The sequence below is a fragment of the Hetaerina americana genome, unplaced genomic scaffold (assembly GCF_022747635.1).
Source record: "Hetaerina americana unplaced genomic scaffold, ioHetAmer1.1.p SCAF_3, whole genome shotgun sequence".
NCBI lineage: Eukaryota > Metazoa > Arthropoda > Insecta > Odonata > Calopterygidae > Hetaerina > Hetaerina americana.
In genome coordinates this window covers 27,776,452-27,800,541 of record NW_027286874.1, presented here as the reverse complement: position 1 = coordinate 27,800,541, position 24,090 = coordinate 27,776,452, and the positions used below count along the sequence as shown (strand labels likewise).

Here is a 24,090-nt window from a genome sequence, read left to right as displayed (position 1 = left end):
TATCTAATTGCCACACGCATGCACTGATCCCCAACAAGTCCGATCTTTGTTCTATGCTTACTTATAACTTTAAGTTGAGTCGACATCCAGCATCCGTTTAACCCCGTTTTAAAAGGTACCATTCCTGGTCATCGGTTAGTTCATCACCTTATTCGACATTTGAACTAAACTAGCTTATGGTTAAGACACCTAATATGCTCCATTAAGGCTTTATTTTATGGCTATCCTTGAAACAGTCTTTCTCGCCCTGATTTATTGAGTGTTGTTGTAACAAGAGTACAACGGGATAGAAGGCTTTATGAAGCATGTTGGGTGCCCTTACCATAACCTATTTTTAATTCAAGTATCGATGAAGTGACCGAATGATTGACCTACTTCTTTTAGCTTGCTGAACATCAAAGGTGGCCTGTGGCATACTGGGATCCCAATTGGCATATGCCTACAAGCCGTTTTGGCCGAGAAAGGACTGGAATATGAGACTGCCAGTATAGAAGATGCCCATTCTGTTTAATTCAACTGCATCCAACAAACACCTTTCCTAAATTGCCGACCGGTTTAATGCGGCAAACCACTCTCTTAAACACCATAAGGAAGAGGGTTCGTGTTCAGCCTCGTGGAAGAACCCAGGAGACCCTGGTGGTTCAGCCCGTTGAAAAACAACTTGAAAAGCAAAAGATGGCTTTTTAGGGTCACATTTGGCGAAAGGAACCCGACTTTTGAGAATAAAAATGGATTTAAATAAAATAATAATAAAATATTGAAGAGAAAAAAATTATTCAAGAGGCTTTTCCTTCCCCCCCACCCTCCCCCCCGAACGGCTTGTTCTTCTGCTCAGGAAAAATAATATAATTTTCTTAGGTCTTGACAAGCCCCTGTCACTAAGCTAGTGTCATATACGCCATAAATCCTCGAAACATTTGCGTAAATATGTGAAAAATAAATGCTCAGGTCTCATTTGTGCATGCCTTACACGGAATACGGCCATATAATGGCCATCGCTTTTAAATAACACTACGTACAATGTGACTAGTAAAATTACATTCTTATCACAATCTGCGATTATAGAAACAACACTGTAACTCAGCTATCCAACCACGCTGCGACAAATACCGACAACACTTTGGAAAAATGTCAAGCGGATCCACTTTTTCTCTGCACATCCAAGTTTATATTACTCGATTAAATTAAGATGACTTACCATTGTTCCCGGAAACTACAATTCAAAAGTTCATCTCATTCCTTTCGTATGCCAGTATTTTCTGGCTAAAATTTTCTCCAGAGGTACTTATCTGAAGAGAACATCCCCCCTCCCTGACAATCTAGTTGCCTCTCTAAGTTGTCTTCAGTTTCACATGCTCATTAGTCCTCACCAGAACCCCAAACCATAAAAAACCATCAGTAGAATTCTCGAGGGTTTAAGAATTTAAACTCGTGCTTCAGCACCCTTTGAAGCCAACTTTAGAGCCTTCCCTTTTCACAAGCCATCCCTTTTCCCCTCCGTCCAGTCTTCCACTACGACGGACAACTTCTCCATCCACCGAATTTTTCTTCGTCTGCCTCGCTCTTGTCTAATCCTCTGTCATCCCTTGTCTTACCATAGATTCTTTTTCATCTTAAACGAAACATAACTCTTCCACCTTGACCACGGCCAAACCCGAAACAAACTCCCTTTCGCCGCTTCGGTTTTCCCTTCAGTATTAGCTCCTCGGTGAATGCCAACGCATTTTTCTAGATCAAGAATTAAAATAATTTTCGAAGGAACTTCCCTCCAAGTTTGGAGAGAAAAATCGAAATCACAGAAGATTATTCTGCCGTGAATAACCTACGGACATGTTCTGTAAATGGAATGGAAGTAACGGAGAACATATCTTCGATAACTGCAATCGACTCTTTAGAATGATTTTGTGAAACGTACATGCCACGTTATTTAAGTGGACATTGGACACTATCAGTCGTTCCAGATTAGGCATCGCTCACCTTATGGCTAAACTATGAGGACCGTGCATGAAAAACGTCAAAATACATTTTATTATACCCCTGGGTGACTCTTGTAGTTTCTCAAGTAATCTCTCATTAAAGGGTCCATCCTAACACAGGTGTGGACTTTATGGAAAATGATCTTATTTTTTTAAAATCAATGTAATTATTAATTTTTCAGTATTACCATCGCCTTGGCAGCAGGATAAGCTTGAAGGGGCAGCTCACCTAATCCATTCTTAAGACCCAAAATATACTCTCAAGGCCTTACTTACATCGGTATCCATCCTTAACAAAATCCTGTCGTCACTTTCCTGGTCTTAAAAGCAATTTTTAAAAGCGACACCTTTACGACTCGCGAGGGACTTTCCTCAAATCTTTTTTTGCGACACCAATATGGCTTAAAGGCACTCCTTCATGTGGCCTACTCTTAGAAACCATTTTGCCAAAAAATGAACGGCCTCACTACGGAGACGTGTGTGACGGAATTTATGACAGCGAGAAAATTAGTACGAATTCCGGAGGCGAAAACTCATAGCTGTATTCTTCAGGTAATTAAGATAATGAAGCCATAGTTTATGAAGTTAATTAAGACCGTAAATTTGCCATAAAACGGATATGTTCGAATAGACCCATGGTATGTTTACAATAACTGAATGCGCATATACATATATATGTACGAGTATATACACTTATCTAACGTATTGCGTAACGCATAAAAATTATAAATCAAAGAAAAGACGGTAGGAGTAGTGAGTTTTATTTGAATAACTTTTTATAAAATAAACCGCAACTCCTCAGATGTCAAGCTGTTTTTCCAAGGCAAGTTTGATTGTAATACTTGGGACTTGTGTGCCACCTGATATTGCCTATCTCCTTAAGTGCGTTTTAATAATAATGACGTTTTATAAGTACACATTAATCATAAAATCCTCAGCATAAACCATGTAATGCAAACACCCACGGACTGACCAATTACATATACGAATGTCCATATCTCTGGCAGGTATTCGGTCTGAGTGTGCATATAACCATAATGTATATGATTGAAATGATTGAAAGAAGTCGACAAATAGTTCAAGCTCCAACGGCAGGTTCTATAAGTCAGTATGTCACTCTCTCACCGTGGACTCTAGAATCCAATAAGGCGAACTATTTAGACAGTTCGTCAGGGAGGAGGAGTAAGGATTTCCTAGGGAGGAAAACGAATCGATTACAGAGGACTTCAAAGCAAGGAAAATACATTAGTTATCGTCTCACCCCCTTTTCTTGCGCATTTGCCGCACCATCGCAGTTGTATCTACACATTACCCTCTAAGCCGACATGTGGGCGAGTGGCATGGTGTGTTAGGTCGTCTATCAATATAAGTAATTAGTGATCATTTGAATTTTGTATCATTTTACCATCTGATTACTCAAATTGTTGCTCGTTACGTTTTCCATTTTCGTGGCCATGAATAATGCGAAAGTAAAAGGATGCCGCAAGGTGTTATGAACTGCACTCAATTTTCCTTTAGGTCTCGATTAGGTTAAGAAGGTAATGCGAGGCTAGAACTATTCCTTCGGAGTCGACGTGAACTCATTCTATTTATAATTATTTAGTCTTTAGTACTTGTAACCTTAGGGTTCCCATCGGCTCACAATCAAGAATTTCAAATAATAGTGTGACATTCTTTGCCTGCACATGACTATTTTTCATATAAAATACAGTTTTCTTTTATATCTTGTTTAATTCCGTCCTCTCATTAGTTCCTTCTTTCACGGATCTCAAATAAGGCGTTTTCTAGGCGACATGTTACCATAAAGAAATTTCATCTCGAACTTTGAATCCCCCGCCACACGCCCTTGCGGCGGCTTGCGGGGTATTATGTAGATGTAGATGAATATTTTCCCACTTTGATAAAATACCCATTTAAAAAATCAATCCAAATTTCAGCAGAAGATCGAAATTTTATATTTATATATAATCGAAATTTTTTATCTATTTTATATCTATATTATTTATATATAATCGAGATATTTAATCGAAATTTTTCCCAAAAGTTCCTGATTCAGCTAGCAGAGACTTATTCAGCAGTTAGCGATAAAAATCTTATGATGATTATTTTACCAGAAAATCGTGGAATCTAAAGTTATTGCTGACACCCCTTGAGCCTCATCGACGAAGTATTATTACTCCCTCTTATTGCTTTGCTACTTGGGTTAAACCATCACCGACATACTATCGGTAAAAGAACCTGCACGACTAAATAGGAAAGGTTTAAACCCAAGGTTATGGCCATGTCTTTTCGGGGAGACTGCAAAAGAATGGCATTAATTCTAATTTCCCTACAGAAATGGTAACAGCTAAATTTGCTCTTCAGGATTATTACACAAACAAGTTTATTGGGCTATATCCACAGATATAAAATACAATCGCCTCGATAATGTCCTCGAATCAAATGTTGCAAAAGCTCCCTTACGTCATCGCATTCATGTCAGCTCCCATGAATTAAAGGGCAAGTGTTAAACGCTTACACATACACATAGCTCTCTCTCTCTCCCCTCACCAACTCCTTCCGCCGCCATCGTTTCCCCGTCGTGAATAAGATACGAGAACTTCGATTTGTCGGTGCGTGTTGGCTGAAACCTCGAAGTTCAGACTCTCCACCTCTTTTCGTTTGAGAGACAAGAATATGGATTTCGATCAAAAGAGATGAGAGAGTGGAAAAGCAATCAAATGCATGAGGAAATAATACCATGGGAATAAATCACTAGCTTTGGAGCGTCTATGTGGAAAAAGCATGCAATGAAAAGCTCCACGCATTCTTCTTTTTCAACGATCGGACCCATAAGACCCGTTTGCGTGGATATAAGAAGGCACACAAATGACATGCAATGCATTACTCCATAAATGCCTAGCGGACTCAGGATTCGGTCATAAATCATCATCAGCACGACGCTATCGGTAACGATAATAACTGCTATTGGAAGCTTGAATCACTTATCTTTAGCGGGCACATAAAGGTATAAAACGCATTATGTAATTCCGAGACCATCCCTTCAATTACAGAAATTCAAAACACTACGCAATGAATCAAAACTCCATGTGTAAAAACAAGACTTAGCCGGATAATAAACGAGGAGGATAGATGTCATTTTTGCGACTACTGCATAGACTTCAACCCTAAAACTTAGATGGAAAAACGTTGTTCTCAATCAAATTTATAGAATGTCAACCGACACTGCAAAGGTATATTCATCGATGCGTTATCGACTTAAGTATTATTTTGACGTAATACTTCTTTTATCATGTGCTAAGATTTTGGAAGCAAAATTGAATGTTTCCAGAATTCGTAGATTTTTTTCAAAACAGAAATGAGAGCACTTTTAATATTAAGTAGCATCGATTTTATTTAACGAGGTTTCATCATACGTGATAAATAATTGTTATCATTAGACATGATTACGATAGTGATATTTTGACAAATGAATGAAATAGTGATTGTACGACTAAAAAGTCGCCTTCAGCCTGTTAAATACTTAAATAAATATCAAATTATATTTAAATTGTTTTATCAATATGTGAATCTACTTCCTTTCGTGATGCCTCCGAGTATCGAATACTGTTAGACTAGCAACTATTGGTGCGACGTAGCGAAGTCGATGTAAGTGGTTCACATGCAATACCCAAATACGTAAATTATCGAAATGTTTGAATTTGAGTTGAAAGCCCGCAGATGTCATCGGAAAGCCAACAATTTATCCTCTTTTATTCTTAGATTTTCATCTGAAAATGTAAATGTTGCGGCGATTCAGTCTAGTTGAGAAAAAAATCACTCTGCTTCACTGACTGCCATAGATCTTTGTAAAATACATAGGCACTTGTGTGGAAATCATGGCCTTCTTAAAAAAGAATCCTTTCGATGAAGAAAACCGTTAATTGAAATAAATCATTCTTATTTTAAATATAATTTACTTAAATAAAAATTATCTAGTCTAAAGTTGTCTTAATCAAACGGCTTAAATCCAATTGATCCAAGTACGTACCACAGACATTTGAAGTCTAAGGAACTGGATGACCATTGAATACTATATTTTCTCTTTTACATGCAATAAAATATGTCAAAAATGATTACTTAGACAAATTCACAGTTTCTGCATTGATTTGGAGGAAGGAATTCACCATTAACAAATAATTTCGGAGGAAAAGGTACGAGTACCTGAAAATATACCCGTGAGCCGAAACGCTCGACGTGAATGGGAACTTATTTTATGAAAAAGGGCGAAATTGTTTTTTATTAAATAATTTATAATTAAATCTTAGGATTTTATTGAAATTCACTGCTATATTTTATCAAAGATATTTATCGTAAATATATTTTATCTATGTATATAATACATATCAAGCATATATTTTATCATAAATAATACCAGTTATGCAGGTTTATAGCATAGATTAGCCACCTTTGAAAAGGACTTGAAAATATTAGGTCAGCTTGGAGGAGGACCATAGATGACGATCAATACACGACACTAGCTAAAAATTGCCCCAAGCCAAAAGCAAAAAAAAATCCAGAAGAATATCTAAAGAAATGTATTAAATACGTTATTCCAACCGTACATAAATCGCGACACAACGTTTATCGCGTCAGCTGTTTCAAAGGTACACAGGTCAATTGAGATTTCACGTCGATTTATCGTAGAAATGTTTGGAATTACGAAACTAGAAATCATTTGATCCCGTCTTAGGGTATGCTATCTACACCCCGCCACAGTATTCCGATACTTTGTCCTTTGCTTCCGATCGCAATGACAAAGAGAACGTTCCTTTTGCCCTTGACCTCGACCTCGATTATCATTACTGGCACAATTATGTACGTACATAATTCTTGGTCAAGAGTGTCAATTAATTACTGGAGGGCACAGAGGGACTGTCACACCTGTATTAATAATTATGCAATACAGCGATATACTATAAATACACGATCATAAGCTAATGATGCACGCGCATGTGCAGTGGAGAGAGAGAGAACCACAACTTATATCTGCGGCTGTGTGGCTAGTGTTAACGAATAAAACGACGACGAAAGGGAGGAAAAATAAACACTGAATACTTGATGAAAAAACGAGAGAAATGAAGAATGTGGCAACACATGCGGTCGTTTCGTAATTAAATGAATCTGCCAAAGAGGAGCGTTGTGAAACCTCATGGTATTGAGGAAAAGTTATCTTTGACGTGACCGGCAAATTAACTTGCTTTCTTATATCATAATGAGGGCCAGAGAATCGGAAGTCCGTATCACATACCAACAAACCGAAAGGAGACTGATGGCTCTAGGTTGCCCACGCCACACGAAGAAGAACAAGCTCAATAAATTATATGGACGCTAGCGTGCGATGGACATAGCTGCAGTAAATGGGCATCGCACCACTCCTTCATTCTTTCCGCAAAAGAACAAATAAATGTCATAAAGCAGAGCTGCAGTCTTGGGCGAGGTCTTCGTAACCTTTAATTGGCTGGGCGTGAATTTTACACTTACATCACGTCAAATTTATTAATAGAATAAGGTGAGTCATCACTATTTATTCTTGAGGTAATACAAAAAAGGTGAGGGTCGACAGTGACAAGAAAGTAAAATTACCCATCCACAAAAACATGTTCAATAAAATCCCTGCCGTAAAAGCCTCTCTGACGAGTATTTACAGCACAAAATGAAAAAAAAAGCAGTTGAGTCACGGATGGTATAAACGATAACATAATTAATAATAAAAAGGAGTAAAATGTTCACGTTTTGTTGAAATCACAAAGAATGGCGCCATGGAAAATAACGGCATGGAAAATAATTTGCATAATTTCATATTCCCAGATTTATTTTTTAAATATCAGGTTCCTAAAATAACGTTTATATAAAATAATTATGACAAACGATTCCTTATAAGAAATTGTACAGGAATTTAGGGTGGCTAATGAGAATTTCAGGCTTTTACGGGTTGTTATGATGCAGCTAGGATGCTCATGATGCCGACATACTACCCAATTCACTTCTTTCATACACCACCATATAATAGAATTACACCTAAGCGTTAACTTATCCGAAAGGAAAAGCTCACCGTGAAGTTTTTGCCCGTGAGTCCGGATATCGAGAGGTCTTTGGCCGAAGAAAGCTGACCCGCATACCAAACACATTTTTCGAGGAAAGAAGTCATGAGTCACGTTTTTTATTAGGCAGGAATACAATACGATATTACTACTCGTAGCAGGCGATAAAGGCATGCCAGCCATATGCTCTGATGTAAACTGAGAACATATTCTTCCTATTATTATCAGTTGTTCTACCGGTTAAGGTAGGTTTTTGGAAGGACACAGACTGTAAAACGATACAACGATACACTCCCTTGCCTCCACTAACAAAACAAGTTGACATCCGGGCCTATAATAAGCCCCTCTTCAATTCTGCATTCTTCCTTCCTCTCTTTACGCAGTCCACATGTTTACCCTACTTCTCCCCCTTCTTCACTTGCCAAAGGTTCTCCCCATATAATAGTTTTTAATAAACTCATCACCTTAATCATTCACAATAAATTCTTATTTGTCCTAGCAACCAGAAATTACTAAATTCCGCATTTAGTAATAATACAAGGTATTTGAATTACTCGTTGTTTCTAGTCCCTGGTATAGGCATAAAGTAATTATGGATAACAAAAATACTCCTGCATGAAACGATCACGTAAAATAGGGGCAACCAAAAAATTTTAAGAAAGCTAGTTAACTTGATTATTATCAAGTAATCTACCGTTTAAGGCAGGTTTTGGACGGCCATAACTATACCAAATAAATATATCGTTTCTACTAACAAAACACAACCCAGCATCCTACTCTACAATGTCCCTATTCATCTCTGCGTACTTCCTGCCTCTCTTAATCCCGTCAAATATCCTTATCCTATTCCTTTCTTCGTTTGTCTAACATTCTCCCCTCTATTACATTCTTCGACATCCCACTGCCGATCAATATCCTTTTCATCAATTTTTCCTGCCATACCTGATTCAAGTATCTCAATAATTATCACGTTATAATTTCATGTGCTTACAATTACAGTAAAACACTTGGCGAACCGTTTAAAAAGAAATATGATATTTAGCACACGTGACACTGAACGTTTAATGCATTTCATGATAGAGCACATATCCAATGTTTAGATCCATCGCAGTTAACTCGCAATAAATGGACACCTTAATTTGCAACTACCATTTTAATGACGCATTAACATGATAGCATCAAAAACTAATGGTCTTCATTCGCATTTGCTTTTAAATGTTTACAGATTATTCATCGTCTCTACGTTTTGTGTTGCATGTTCATGTGGTGGTGGAGTTTCGCATTCTTGCTTGTTGTTTCCTAGCATGCGTGGTGTTGGATGGCTTTCGTGCTGCATCTTGGAGTGCAGTTGTTTGTTGGTTTATGGTATATGTGTTTGCATGAGTGTTGGACGAAGGGATTTTTGCATGAGTGTGTGCGCTGCTGTGGGGGTAGTTTTCCATGTTGTTGTTTCTGCATGTGGTATTGTTTATTTTTACGGGTGGTGACCTAACACCCCCCACCACACGCCCTTGTGGCGGCTTGCGGGGTATTATGTAGATGTAGATGTCTTTCCCTGCCAACTGATAGGTCACGAAAAGGCAATTTAACGATGGTATAAGACGAATGTCCTGATAATCATAAATACTAGATCGATTTTGACTCAGTGAATTATCTTTGAAACAATTATCTCGAAGGCGAAAAATCAAAGATTATTGCAGGGAAGACCTACTGAAAATGCGAGACAAAGTCAGAAGATTATTAAGGTGAAGAACAATTGGAATTAAGAAGAAATGGAACGACAGAAGCTATTCTTTCTCCCAGTCTATTTATAGAAAAGGTGATTTAATGAACTAATTAACACACACTGTCAATGTAAATCTCCGGAAATAAGTATAAGGTATATGTACACAAGATTGAAATCTATGTCTTCTAAAAATATTAGAATGAACTAAAACGACAAGAGTTTGTCACGCTCCAGATAGAGAGGAGGCGGCAGTGATCACATTGGTGGAAGCCGGAAAGATAGTAAAACAAAGATTTGCTCTTTAATAGTCAGTCCGAGTTGCTCTTTACTGACCACGATCTTATATGTATACATTGAAAAGGCAATTATTGAATTCAAAGAATATATATAGATCAGCGTAAGAGTACACAGAGAAAGGATAAATGTGCTCCAAATTTCGGAGAAAAAAGCTACTTGTAGAGAAGAAAGATGACCTAACAAAGACGAAATTGTCTCTATAGAAAAGGACATGAACAACAACCTTAAAACAAACAATTATAAAGCATAAGCAATGGCCTACAGTTGAGGAAGATAATCTTCAAGTACAATTTGATATCGACGTGCTAGGATAAGTGGAAGATTATGACCATTTAGGGAACAACATCAAACGCAATGGAAGAATATAGGGAGATGCAACAAGAAGATTACGGATGGCGAAGAAGAAGCTCTACAAAAAACAAATGAGAATAGCACATACCTGTAACACTATTCCTGGCATTAGGGACGAGTTCATAAACAGATATGAGAAGCTTACTTGTCGAGTAGTGGGAGAGACAGCCTAAGAGAGAGTGGCAGCAGATAATGTGGGGATGTCAATCCATGTAAATGCGATGCTAAAGAATAATTGTAAAAATAAAACGAAGAGAACGTGTATTTGATGAAAAAGTACAAACTTTGAGTTATGAGATGACCCTATGGAAAATTATAACGAGTAGTAACGAGTAGAAGTAAATGCGCATATTCTGAGACATATTCTTCGTTAAACAATAACTGCGATCGGTCATTATTTGGAGCAATAGCGATGGAAGCTAGATTAAGACTGCGGATAAACGACGTGAATTAATTGCTGGAAACGTAGGACAAGGAGTTAAGGGAAAAGAATATGAGAGAACAGCAAATCTTAAGATGAGTTCAATTGAGTGATCACCGATTCTACGAACGATGTCCCATTCTAACGCATTGAATGTCATTTTAAATTGATTTTGCAAAGCTAATTAGTGATATTTTAGAGTTCATTACTCAGATATGCCATCACAGCTACAGGGGACTACACCTATGATACTTTAAATATTTTTAGCGACGATTGGTCAAACTGTGCATGGATTTCTGTTAAAATTGAATATTTATTAGGTTCGAGATATTGAACCTAATGAACATTATAGTCAGTGTAAGTATTTACTGGGTAGGGACATTTTCAATTAATAATTTTATATGTTTTAAATCCTCATTGTAAATATTGATTCTAAATATAAATTGTTGGTCATTACGTAACCATGAACCCAAATAAAAGCGCTTCGTGTTATCCTATCCAAAAACCGGTATCTCACATATGGTTTCCTAACCGAATCCCATCAGTTCATGGTTCCTCGTCTACTCTTCCCGACGAATTTCTATCTCGTGTCGCCACAAGAGAACTCAGAAAGCCGACTGGTTTAGTGTCATGGATTACGTTTCCGACAGGTCAGCCGCGGTTTTCACTCCCACGGTATTATTCGATGGATTGAAATCGCATAGCATCGCACGTGATGTGCACTTGAGGCTAAGCGCATATAACTTTCAGTTTTCATTATTTATGGCAAAGTGACTCGAAACCGTTATTACTGTTATACCCCACGCTAACATGTACATCACAGGACAAAAACGCAGTGCCGACCGGCAACAAAAGATGACGAGCGGCTGAAAAATGCTTAGCAGGGAAAGAGTATTCGGTATTGTTAAGTAAAGGGAAGGAGAGAACAGCAAGCCAGAGTGCCCTACTTCCATGAACCTTTTGCCTAGAGGCGAAGGACGCGGTTTTGTGAAGTGCATCGTCCACATTTCCATTAAGACGGAGCCTTGCCTGCTCTCCTTCAGAACATTGCCTGTTCTCGACGCGCTTGAAAAGGGTCGCGCGGCGACTTCAATGCGCCGCCGGGAGGACGTGGGTGAGGGAGGGAGTGAACAGAAGGTTGAAGAGATGCGGACAGTGGGCGGAGGAGAAAGAGGGGGAAGGGAGGGAAGGAGAGGGTATGCCGGGGGAAGAGAGGGTGATAGGAATCGAATGCGGTGCAGAAGCCGCCCCCGATTCCACGCCATAACACACCGCCGTGCAACCCTTTCAAAAGACCTGAATTGCACGCCGCGCTCGGACGACCACTAGCGCAGGGACGCACACCCCGATGCACATTCAAATGCGTGCGCGCGGGGAGGTAGCACGCGAGAAGAGAAATACGATATGTCTTCCTCTCGGGCGGCTGACGTTCGGTCCCCCTTTCGCCCCCAGAACGAACCGGAAATGTAACCCTCCGTCATTTATATGCACTCCTTCGGGAGTTCCCTTACCCTACACATAAGTAAGTGAAGCTCAGAAATTCATTTGAATAAGAAAATGAAGTTGCACCAAGAAACAAACGCAACCGGAAAGGCATATGCAATTAAATCATCAACAGATATGCACACAAATGCAAAAAAAAACACATAAATGTTTATTTTCTCGATGTTCCCTTAGTTTAATTTTAAATTCATCTTAAATCAAACATAATTTCATAAACTTTGACATAAACATCGTTATTTTCATTTAAAGGGTATTCTCTTAAACAATTCCTTCAAAACTATTGTAGTTTATTTGATTTTATAGAATATTGATGATTAAAATATTTATTAAAACATTTCATTTATAATAAGAAGTGCTGACAATAATGCTATTAATTTTTGGTCATATACTTAGGTGCTTCGTTTTCAAATTGGGAAACTTGCTCCTTCGCTGATATTCACAGGCAAGTCACGGGACTCCATAGCTCACTGGTCCAAAATAAAACTCTGTTATTTATACAGCGAATTTTGTACCATATTATTTACGGATATTTAAGGATGGCTGGTAATGAGTACACCAGAGAGAAAAATTTATTGAAATATTCCAAGAGGACGGCCAGAGGCAAACAGATCGGCCAAAAAAAGAAGACTTTAGGACAGATGAGCTATCGGGGTATATGAGAATTTGTAAGAGATAGGAAACACCGGAGGCCCACAGTAAAATAATCTTCGGATTGAAATAATGTTGACGATGAATTATTATGATACTATATTGTTATGACTTAAAGCAAATTTCGGTCAGAAATTGTGTATCAAATGGACTTAAGAGGTCATACGAAATATAAAATTATATGTTAACTGTTTTCACCATGCAAAAGAGGTTTTCTTATTATTGTTAGTGCGCATTCGAAAGAAGATATAAGAATTCCCTTCATACTTATTGCTTCGATTAGAAAAAAAAACTATTTAATCAGAAATTAAATTAATGGAAAAGAGGCAATTTCCAATTTTATCTTACTATTTTCTTTTTCCATCTTAAAATAAAACTAGTAGAAATATAGTAATCATCATCACATACGATAGATATACATGCATAATTCGTAAGTATCCATACATATGTATGCGTAAATATATATATATATATATATATATATATATATATATATGTGTGTGTGTGTGTATAATACATACATATTTACGTATATATTTATTTCTTTACTTATTTATATGCAAGTATTATGCATGTATTTCAAATTACTATCTTTCTTGTGGTTTTGTTTTCGATGGAGAAAGATAAAAGTAAAGAGGTCTCTTTAGGCTTTCATTGTTAAAATTTCCCCCAAGAAATTTATTCTGCATTCGACGACAGCTATTCCACAAGTAGGTCTCGAGTACTGATACCGAGATCTCGAACAACTTGGCACGAGCTAGCTACTTAAAGGGGTCTTAGAAATCGTTGCATCGTTCCTTCAATTTTCCTCTATTACTCCCCTAGAGAACCGCCCCAGATCTTTTCAATATTCAGATCGCGACAGAATGTAAATGATATACTGCATTGAAATAGGTTCACTGCAGGTACCCACAAATGTGGAGGTACTCAATCCATTAACGAGCAAGTAACATCAAATCATCTTCGACAAGCTACGCCAAACAATTTTCCAACGAATATATATATAAGATGTATCGACGGAGACACGGTACATGTCTTGAATGGTGAAATACACATTATCTTCAAATACCAAAAATATGATAAAAAATTCTGTCAAAAAGTCCTAAATACAAAATCAAAAATAAACGGTTCACCTTAAATTCCGTACTTAAAATGTTTACTTTAACACTTTAAAAGGGTAAATAGGTAGCGAATTGAAATTGTATTCGGATGCTGAGAAAATTTTCAAAAAAATAGACTTCTGCAAACAAATGAAAATTAGTTATACTCCTTTATTGCTTCATCCTACCATATTCGAAACAATCCTTTGAGCATAAAATTGCGTGAGTTCCACCATTACTTATGACACCGAAAAGTAGCCCGTTTCATTTTAGTTCAGTACTGACGTCAGGCATCACACGAATAGAAAAAAATGATGGGTATATCCACATGGAAAACCTGCAAAAAGTTTCGAAATAATGGCTCCGGAAGGCCGGAGTGTAAAAATACCGTATTCTCGGCGCCGCGTGTTAGTCTGAAAGAAGGAAAATCAATGAAACCAGCAAGATATAAATGGATTCGTCAGAATCCAAAAAAATCAATGACTTTATATTTCCGCCATGAAGGAGAGAGGAGGGCCATGGGCGAGAAACAGGATCACTTCCACTGGGTAACCCTCGCTCTTGCCGCCTCACTCGGAAGTCTCCGTCCTCCGAAGGCGAGAGATTTAAAAATTTTATCATACCCCGTCCGTGAATCGCACGCTGCGAACGGAAGGGAAATACAAGGAACGGGGCAGAGTGGGTGGATGAGAGGAAGCAAAGAGGACAGGGACGCGGTGGGCGTAAACCAGGAAAAGAGGAAATCGCCGAGGGCGGGGAACATATGAGGAATCAAGCGAAGGGCAAAGGGACGGAAATAGAAGAGGCAATAGTTTACAAAAACACTTTGGGGAACTTCGAATACAGAAAATGGAAACATTTTTCAATTGTAAAAACGTTATTTCTGTGGAATGTTTTAAAATGGGCAGAGGTATGATAAGTGGAAAATCGTGGGTACCGCGGGTCAATGGTAAGCACTCGGTGATAAAGATTTTCATTGATGAAAAGATATCTTTTTGAACTTTAAGATCCATTACAATAAACCTTCAGGGGCACAAAAACTTATCTAATTCGGTTAACGTCATTAATTTTATTTGTGAAAAACCAATTTCGAAAAAATACTTAGCAATACTCCATTATTTACATTTTCATGGAAACTAATTGCAAGCCGAACGTCGGGTAAAATTCACACAATTTTGTGTGAATTTTACCTCTTTTTCCCCTGCCGCCTGCGATTTCCCAGCAAGATCTGGCACACGAAAAATCACAGAGCTCGGGTAAAACTGATGGATCCCAAAGGCCTTACCGGAATCGAATCTAGCACCTCCCGTCAGTGGTCCAACGCTTAACCCACTGGACTATCACGCCACACATAACGAAGGTGAACAACAAAATGAGATAGTTCGACGCAATTCACTCAAAAGCCGACCGTACACTGTACCACTGGGAATCACTCACTGAACGAGAATTAAATTACAGATTGAAGCTCTTGCATTAATTGGAAGTACTTCTCTTTAGCAGTGTTGTTGAAAATGTATTTTTACCCACATCGTACTACGGTAGGAGAGATCATGTCAATAAAATTAGAGAGATTAAGTGTAGCAGAGATAGATTTAAGATGCCATTTTTTCCATGAACGATAGGGCATCATAATAACATTGTTCGACCGCGGTAGGGTCATGTTCGGGTAAAATTATTCTGGTATATATTCACCCCCTGCCACACACCCTAGCGGTGGCTTGCAGGGTATATATAAAAATTAAATTAAAAAAATAATGCCGCGGATAACATGAAAATTATATGCAGCACAATTTTGGGCTTTTATATTGACGCTATGAAATAATTATGTATCTAGTCACTTGTAGAAGTCAATAATGAATGTTTTTATTGAAAAGGAGGAGACCAGACAGAATTTTCCTGCCGTATAAGATACATCAAAAGACGAGAATTAAGCATGCATTCGAAACACTCCTCACTTGAAATTGATGCGATATACGAGGGTCATCCGGAAAGTAGTACCCGTTCGTGAAATAAAGACACAAAAGTAAATATTAACAAACATAAAAAATTTTATTTGAAAGAGGATACTTTAAACTACTTCTCAACATAATCTCCAAGCAAATTAAGGCATTTGTCATAACGTGTGACAAGTTTCTGTATTCCTGCTGCATAGTCCTTCGCCGCCAGCTCATTGAGATACGCGAGGGACCCATCTTGCACAAATTTTTGCATAATGCAGATGGTGTTTAACAATTTCATGAACAATTGTTCGAGAAACATTGGGAAAATGCTCACAGATGTCATCAATTGTGACGCGCCGATCGTTCCTCACGAATTCGTCAACTGAGCTCACCAGTTGGTCTGTAATGACAGACGGTCTCTCCGAACGCTCATCGTCGTGTGTGTTCCCCCTCCCCATGTTGAAGTTGCGACACCACCGCCGAACAGACGACTCGTCCATTACATTGTCTCCATACACCTCCTTTAATTGGCGATGAATATCACATGGGCGAACGTTTCTTGCATTGAGGAATTTAATCACTGCCCTCACTTCACAACTGGCGGCGTTCTCAATTTTTTTAAACATTGTAAACAATCACAGAAACAACACAGGCAATGCTAGCGTCACGCAACTTGGCTCAGAGAAGGCAGACAAGCCACTGAAGCTATCTGACCTCGTCCAGCGGCTACTCGCGTCGTCAGCACTTCATGCGGCACGAACGGGTACTACTTTCCGGATGACCCTCGTACCACTTATCATAAGGTAAGTGGTGTATCGAATGTGAGGGTTGAAGAGTGACCTATGGAATTTTCAAAATTAAAATACGGAGATATAGGCAGGCTGTATTTCATTTCATCGTAAAAAACGTATCATTTCAGCACGTTCAAAACTTTAGCGAGATAGGATAGTTTTAGGGCATCTAATTACGAATCAAAAAGCTAGATTACATTAGTCAAAACAGGCCCATCAAGAAGATGAATTAATTTTATGAAACGTTCATGCTCTTCCTTAGATCTAAGACACGCATTCCTAAGTACTAGATTCATTAAAAAATGAGGTATTTGGATAAAAGTGAAAATTATTCGGACGCTCAGTAAACTTTGCGATCTTCCACCGCTAACTTCCGCGCGATTTCCAAACAATCAAAATTCGTCGCCCGACAAGGAGAATACACTGTCAAAATTGACAAGACTTCTCAAGAGGCTGGAACGTGAAATCATGATCAACATCCAAAACACACTTTTTCAATTCCAAACTCTGTCTCTCGCTTCCTTCCTTTGGCGATTGTGCCAAAATGGAGCGAGCTGAATGGTTTTGTCGCGCCTTGAAAAGCAAGAACGAAGTGTAACCGTCCCGTAATTATTTATAGAATACCTTGTTGACATTCCCCTCCCCTCCTAGGGTGGAGGATATGGACTGGTGGGCACGGGCCCAAAGCCAGCTGCCCCACGGCCAGGATTTATATTCGCGATCCGCGGGGAAATAGGCCCTACCACAACGTCCCCACCGGCCCAGAGACGCCAGATGCTTGAGGGGTGTGGGTAAGGGTGGAAGGAGAGACTCCTCTGTGAGAGGAAAAGGAGGTGGGACATGGCAGGAGAGGGGAAGTTGGGAAAGGAAATAGGGAAGGGAATTTTTGGGGTGCAATGTGCGGGGGCCGGGAGAAGAGTTGGAATGTAAGGGATACGACACTTTGGGGATATTAGTAGAAGGGCAGCAAGACACATGAAAGCAAAACGGAAAGGGTAAGTAAATTTACCACGGAATGAGGTGGTAATTAGAAGGTATGTGACATACCGCTTATGCATTCTGCAAAATTAGTACGGCTTTCATCCTGCTACTCCAGCGCCAATCATGGTCTAATTTCCGACGCCCACATGCATCATAGCTTGACACGACTCAACCGTGTGCATGCGAATAATTGGCTAGATAAATTTCTTTGATGTATCTCATATTAATCATTCTTTACTGAAGCCAAAGACGAGTCTTTAAATCACACTGCTTGAAGAACGCAGGGGCAGTGACCATTTCACCTAGAACAGAATGCAGCCAACTATTCATAACAGCAGTAAATAATGTTAATAAGAGTATTATATGATTTTCCACACAATATATTAGAATTACTAGCAGTCACAACTTAGTTTAGTAAGACAAATTATCAGCTACCTTTAAAATTATCCTCTTGTTTGTCATAAGGCAAAACAAATAAATATTGTTTTAGAAAAGGGACGGCCATTGAGGTAAAAATGTTCATCGTGTAGAGGTGGCTCAGCACAACATGATCACGGAATTAACTGATGTAAAGGAACTAGCTCTGGAAAAGACGTCAATTTTTATGAACATCGTCCAGATTAAAATCGATGTATCGTACAGATATGATTTTCATAAGCATTCGAAAATATTAAGATAGGTAGTCACTATAATTCAGTAGATGCTTTGTCTATTTCATAGAAAAAACTCAAAGGCAGCGATTTCACCCCTGACATACAAGCTAGTATGCTGGCAGAGAATTAAAGTCCAGGCAAAAACAGTTACTCAAGCCTAAGTGATAATGGCAAAGTAATAACTACAACATACAACGTATAAAATATGGCTGAAAGGTATGATAACTAATGTCTGTCTTCAATAATGAAACTTTTATCAAATATCGTTGATAACTAACATCGGAAATAATGACGTGTCCTGTACCTCGCCTTAAAAGATCTCAGATACCCTTTCCTAAATTTGCACTTTTTCATGGAACATGGAAATCACGAGAAATACCGAGAGAGATATCTGAGCACTTCCAAGTTAAACTCAACTCACTAATTAATTTAACAGCCATCGGCAGTACGAAAGAGAATTTAATACCATTCCCACATTTCAAACAGGGCTACACTTGCTAAAACACACTAAGGCAATATTCCAAGAAGTATCAATGGTTTATGATCCAGTGCAATGTTAAAATTTTGAATTTTTACTTACTTAGGATTAATTCGAAAAAAATGGCAGGTGACTCTTTCATAAAAATTTTAGAAAGTTGTTGGAAAATTGTATGAATTCAGTTCATTAGATTATTCATTAATTCACGAAATAATATTAATATTTCCATCGAAAGAATGAGAAAGAAATATCAATGACAGTAACTACACTTCACCCAAAATGTCACACAAAATAGCTTGCAAATATCAATCTAGGATGTCAATTGTAAAACAATGGACCCCACAGCCTTGCTTTATTTTCAGAAGAAGACCAATTTATCGGGCTTGGGTAGACTTGGTAAAAGGTGGGCACGGATTTTTCAGAAATTGCCGAGTGCGTATAATTTGATTAGCACTTGCTCCGTACAAGTAGACTTCAAATGGGAGAGACCAGAAAGAAAAGTTGCGGCGACGGGGGCGAAAGGGAGCGAGGAGAAGAGGCGACGGGGAGTGAATTAAGCGAGTATAGGAGCCTACGGGGGGAGGGGGCGGGGAAACGACGGCCGGCGGATGCTAAAAGGAGGGAGGGGCGTGTTTTGGGGTTGCACAGAGACGAGACTAAATTACTAATGGCTTGGGATGCCAAGGGCGAGTGTGTGTGCGTGTGTTAGACTGGGGAGGGAGGTATGGTGAGAGGGAGGGAGGAAAAGAAAGAGGAAATTTGTTTGCGAGAATGGGTGGGCGTAGGAATGGCTCACACCGATGTAAGGGGTTGACTGAATAAATAACCACTACACAGGGAGCTGAGTTATGGAGCGGAAGAGGAGGAGGAGGAGGACGGAATGAGGGAATATTTGTTATTGCTGAAGATATTTTATCCCATCTCGTATTTTTTACGTCACAACTCAAGACGAGAAAATTTTGTTCTGTTGGTGATAACCTTGTTACATTGAACGGAGACAAGCTCCTTTTCATAAACGCCTCCAGGTTTTCTGTCTTAACAGAAAATGAGTTACATCTTGAGCTCATTTTACTCGGGTTAACTATCGTTCAATTATGAAGCAGGGCAAAAATATGACGGCAGTCGTACGTAGCGATGCCTTTCGTTTTTATTTCGATACCGCGACAGATCATCCGACAGCAGGTCACCAATGTTATATCATCCTTGCATATACCCATCTAATTGGTGGATTGAGTTGATAGGAAAGAAGTAGATGTTAGTATGGAAGTCTTCCCACGTATACCAAGTATAGCATCGTTGATTATCAAAATCCCTCGACATTACCATACTACAAGCAGACAGAGAGTAGTTGTAAACCTTACATGAATTCCTGTATTTTCCCACATGGATTACTGGTGATTAAATCAATAATTAATGCGAATGACAACATATACTATAATAATCAGCACGTGAAAAAAGTTATTGGGTCGGCAAATTAGTAATTTTCCATTTTCTGTATTTCTGTTTTTTAAATCGACGTTAGATAATAATTATTAATATGCTATCAATCTACAAGAACTAATTGTGCTACCTAAATGAAGACAGGCGTAATGGACCGAAAAAGTTGCTTTCTAAATGCTCCGCAGCAAGACATGAGTGAAATTAATATCATTCCTTCCCGGCTAATCGCTTGGCTTAATTCTCTCCAAAAACACCTCTTTTCATAATAACGCCATCGAAAATAAAGGAATATTCGTGGCTCTAAATCACGCCAATTATTATTGAATGCTTTTCTTGCATAGTCTTGAAAGATCTACGATACTTTTAACTATGGATATATTACCTTTTGTATAGTCGCCATGTCGCTCGTACTTCATTCACAACAAACTCATCTCTTGGGTAAGAAAACAGTAGTCTAATTATTCACCTTTGTACCCTATCGCATAGAATTTTATTTCCATTAAAATTTTTATTTCCATTTCCATTAAAATGGTGAGATACACTCATTTTGTGGCTTAGGCAGATACATAATATAAGATAAAATGGTTGAAAAAATACAACGTAAAAGATTTTCGGGACAAACAAGCCAGTTAAAAGTCGCAGTAAGACATCGTAGCTATATCCCTTAAATTTTATACCATTAAAATTTGAAAATTTTTAAAAGCGGAGTAGATGAAAATGGAAAATAGTACACTTTCATTTCCTGCGAGTTGACTCATGTCAAAAGATAAGTTTTTCCCTATCAATAATATTAAATATGCTTTCGTGGTACTCAGTTTTTGACTTAGAGGTATTGTACCCACCGAAAACCAATTACACGCGTCAACATACATAAATTCACATCCATTCACGTAAGGCCAGACATCAACGGGCAAATGGTCCACATGTTTTCTGGGCGCCTACAAGGTGCATTTCCGTTGAAACCCATATTTCCATTTATGTATACTCCCCCTAATGCTATGCGTGTTAAGGTAAAAATATCACAGTCAGAATTCGATAATGGTGCTCCAAATAATAATACAAAATCTAAGCTCAAAATTACGCATATAATTTCGGTTGAGCAAAGTAGATAACCAAATTCTAATTTCCTCAATGATTCAAATGAATATTAACTCAGCTAGAAGTAATAATGCATAGATTTTCTTGAAAATTGTGAAAAATGATACTTTAATACAGGATTATAAAATTCAGGTAAAACAATGTTATATCGCTTTGATCCTCAATGCGCATTAAAATTGGTGTTTCATGTAGCTACACGTTTTCGCCAGAAAAAGTTGAAGTTTATTAACGAAGCAAGTGCTAAGTCCCGTATATCAGATCCTTTGACGATATATTTATGCATGCATCATAGATAGTCTGTGACACTTGAATAAATGAAGACACAATAACATCAAGACAGCTGAATAATCAAAAAAATAAATTTCACTTCTGGCCGATAATATCAAAATTATTCAAGCGGGATTGTACTTCGAATTTCATTCGCCATTGGTAGCTCACAATGTTATTCGTAGGTATCCATACTTTTAAGACGATGGAAGAAACGAGTCAGCACAAGGGAGAAGCGAATTTCCAACACGTAATGGACATCGAGAAAATGGGTTTGAAAATGAGGACGAAAGTTATTTCGATAAGAAAATAGTATAGAAGATAGATATAACCTGGAAGTAAATACATTACGCTGTGTCACACTCACGAAAAACCGAAAGGGCGGGGATAAAACTGCGCACAAGAACAGTTCCAACGAAGAAATACGTGTTCGGAACCAAGCGGAGAGATAAAGGTAAAAATTCAGGAGGGATGGGGTCCGATTGAAAGGGCCCGTGAGAGGGGGAGATGGAGGGCGGCAGGGTGAAAGGAAAGAGGTGGAACTGGAGTCATAGAATAAAAAGCCACGGAGAGCGGCTAGGTCGTGAAATGAAAATTCAATTCACTACGGGAGAAGGTCGGATCGAGAAGATATTTCGAGAAAGCATCCTGGATAAGTAAAGGAATCGGAGGGATGCGAGCGAGGGAAAGGTGGCCGTGGGGCAGGGTGAGGAAGGACGCCCGCGTGGGAGAACGAAGAAGCAACCGAGGTCCAAGTGGGAGGTGGGGCGGGAGAACAAGAAGGGAACGGGGCGCGCGAATATGTAGACGACAGTCGGGGGTGAAAGTTAAATATCTCTAAGGAGAGAAACAGGCGACGGAGAGAGCCGAAACAAAGGCAAATAAACCAAGGCTGGATCGAAACTGCTGAGGACGGAGGAAGGGTTTGTGGCGTTTAAGTGAGCTCCCATTTGTACTCGCTTGAAAGCATTTATAGTGCGGCGGATAAAGAGTGAATCGTGTGAGTGATGCATTCCCCGCGAGATGTGGTGGATGCGGAGACTTGGTCGGATGAGCGAAGCAAAGGGAGCGTCACTTGCAAATATAGACTACTGCGCCATAGGCGCACAAACGCACGCAGCAAACATTACGCAAAACCAAGGCACCCCAGCCGCCTTGGAACGACGGTCCTTGATGTAATCGCGGTTCCTCGCTCCGCGCCGGATTTCTCTTCTTTCCTTTTTCATAATGCCCTTTGGGATTTCAACTCAAGAGATGCCAGCTATGCAGATCTCTAACTAAGAGGCTGAGGTTAAACTCATAGGCGAACGCAGGGTACAGTCATAAAACAGGATGGGAAAATAAATCCACACTAATATGCGTTGAAAATGTTCTAAGCAAATATATTCCCTCAAAAGCTGTTAACATAGCAAAATTAAATACTTAGTTCTAAATGACAATAAATGACATGACATTCTACCACAATATCACACGCAATGATCAGGAAGATGGCCGCAATTCTATCTTTAAGTTCACATTTCCGTTGAAGCATCTTAAATCCATGTCAGGTGTATCGGTTGCGAAAATAATATCTTACCTCAGACACCTATCGCAGCCACCCAAAAATTTCCCAAACAAAACACCGCAAGTCGATCATAATCGTACCTCATTTCTCTTCATTATTTAGAATAAAGCTAACGGTAGGAAATGTATACTTCACTGACTAGAAAAATCATTCATTCAACAACACTTCAGCAAAAGCTTTGTAAAAATATTTAATAAAAACTGAACCACTTAGATTTCAATTGAACATTACGAGCTCGTACTTGCATATATTTGACCTCTTTCAATTATTTTTCATTCGAAAAAATATTTATACGCAAACATACATATTAATATTGAAAATTCGATGAAATATATAAAATGCCCGTCTCTACATAGGAATACACTGATTCACGTTTTAGCACCTGATTTGCAGCGCCCCACTTAAACACTTATAAGGGATATAGTTAATAGACATTCCGACAAAACTCTCCCATCGGCATCGCTAACGTTACGACATGCCGGCACAGGTAATTCGAGCCCTACTTATCACCTATACATCACATACACACGTAAGGCAAAGCGTGACCGAGTCTCGAGCCTACAAGGCCGCAACGATCACACATACCTGTCCAATAACAACGCCTTCTGATCGCGCCTCGTGATTTCATCCTCCTTCACTATGTCGGCTGAAACCAAAAGAAAAGATCACCGCCCACGCTCACCCCGGCCCACCCATCGACTCAAGCCAGCTATTCATAACAAACGAACGGATGCATAAAAAACGAAGGAAATAATATTAATGGATTTTTTCAC

The 24,090-nt window shown here is 38.8% G+C and overlaps 1 protein-coding gene across 1 annotated transcript in view; it reads right to left on the bottom strand.

The window, feature by feature from the left end:
• LOC139690919 (ubiquitin carboxyl-terminal hydrolase 36) overlaps positions 1-24,090 on the bottom strand; it is a 243,032-nt gene that overhangs the window by 215,628 nt on the left and 3,314 nt on the right. The gene's annotated exons all lie outside the window — the stretch shown is intronic.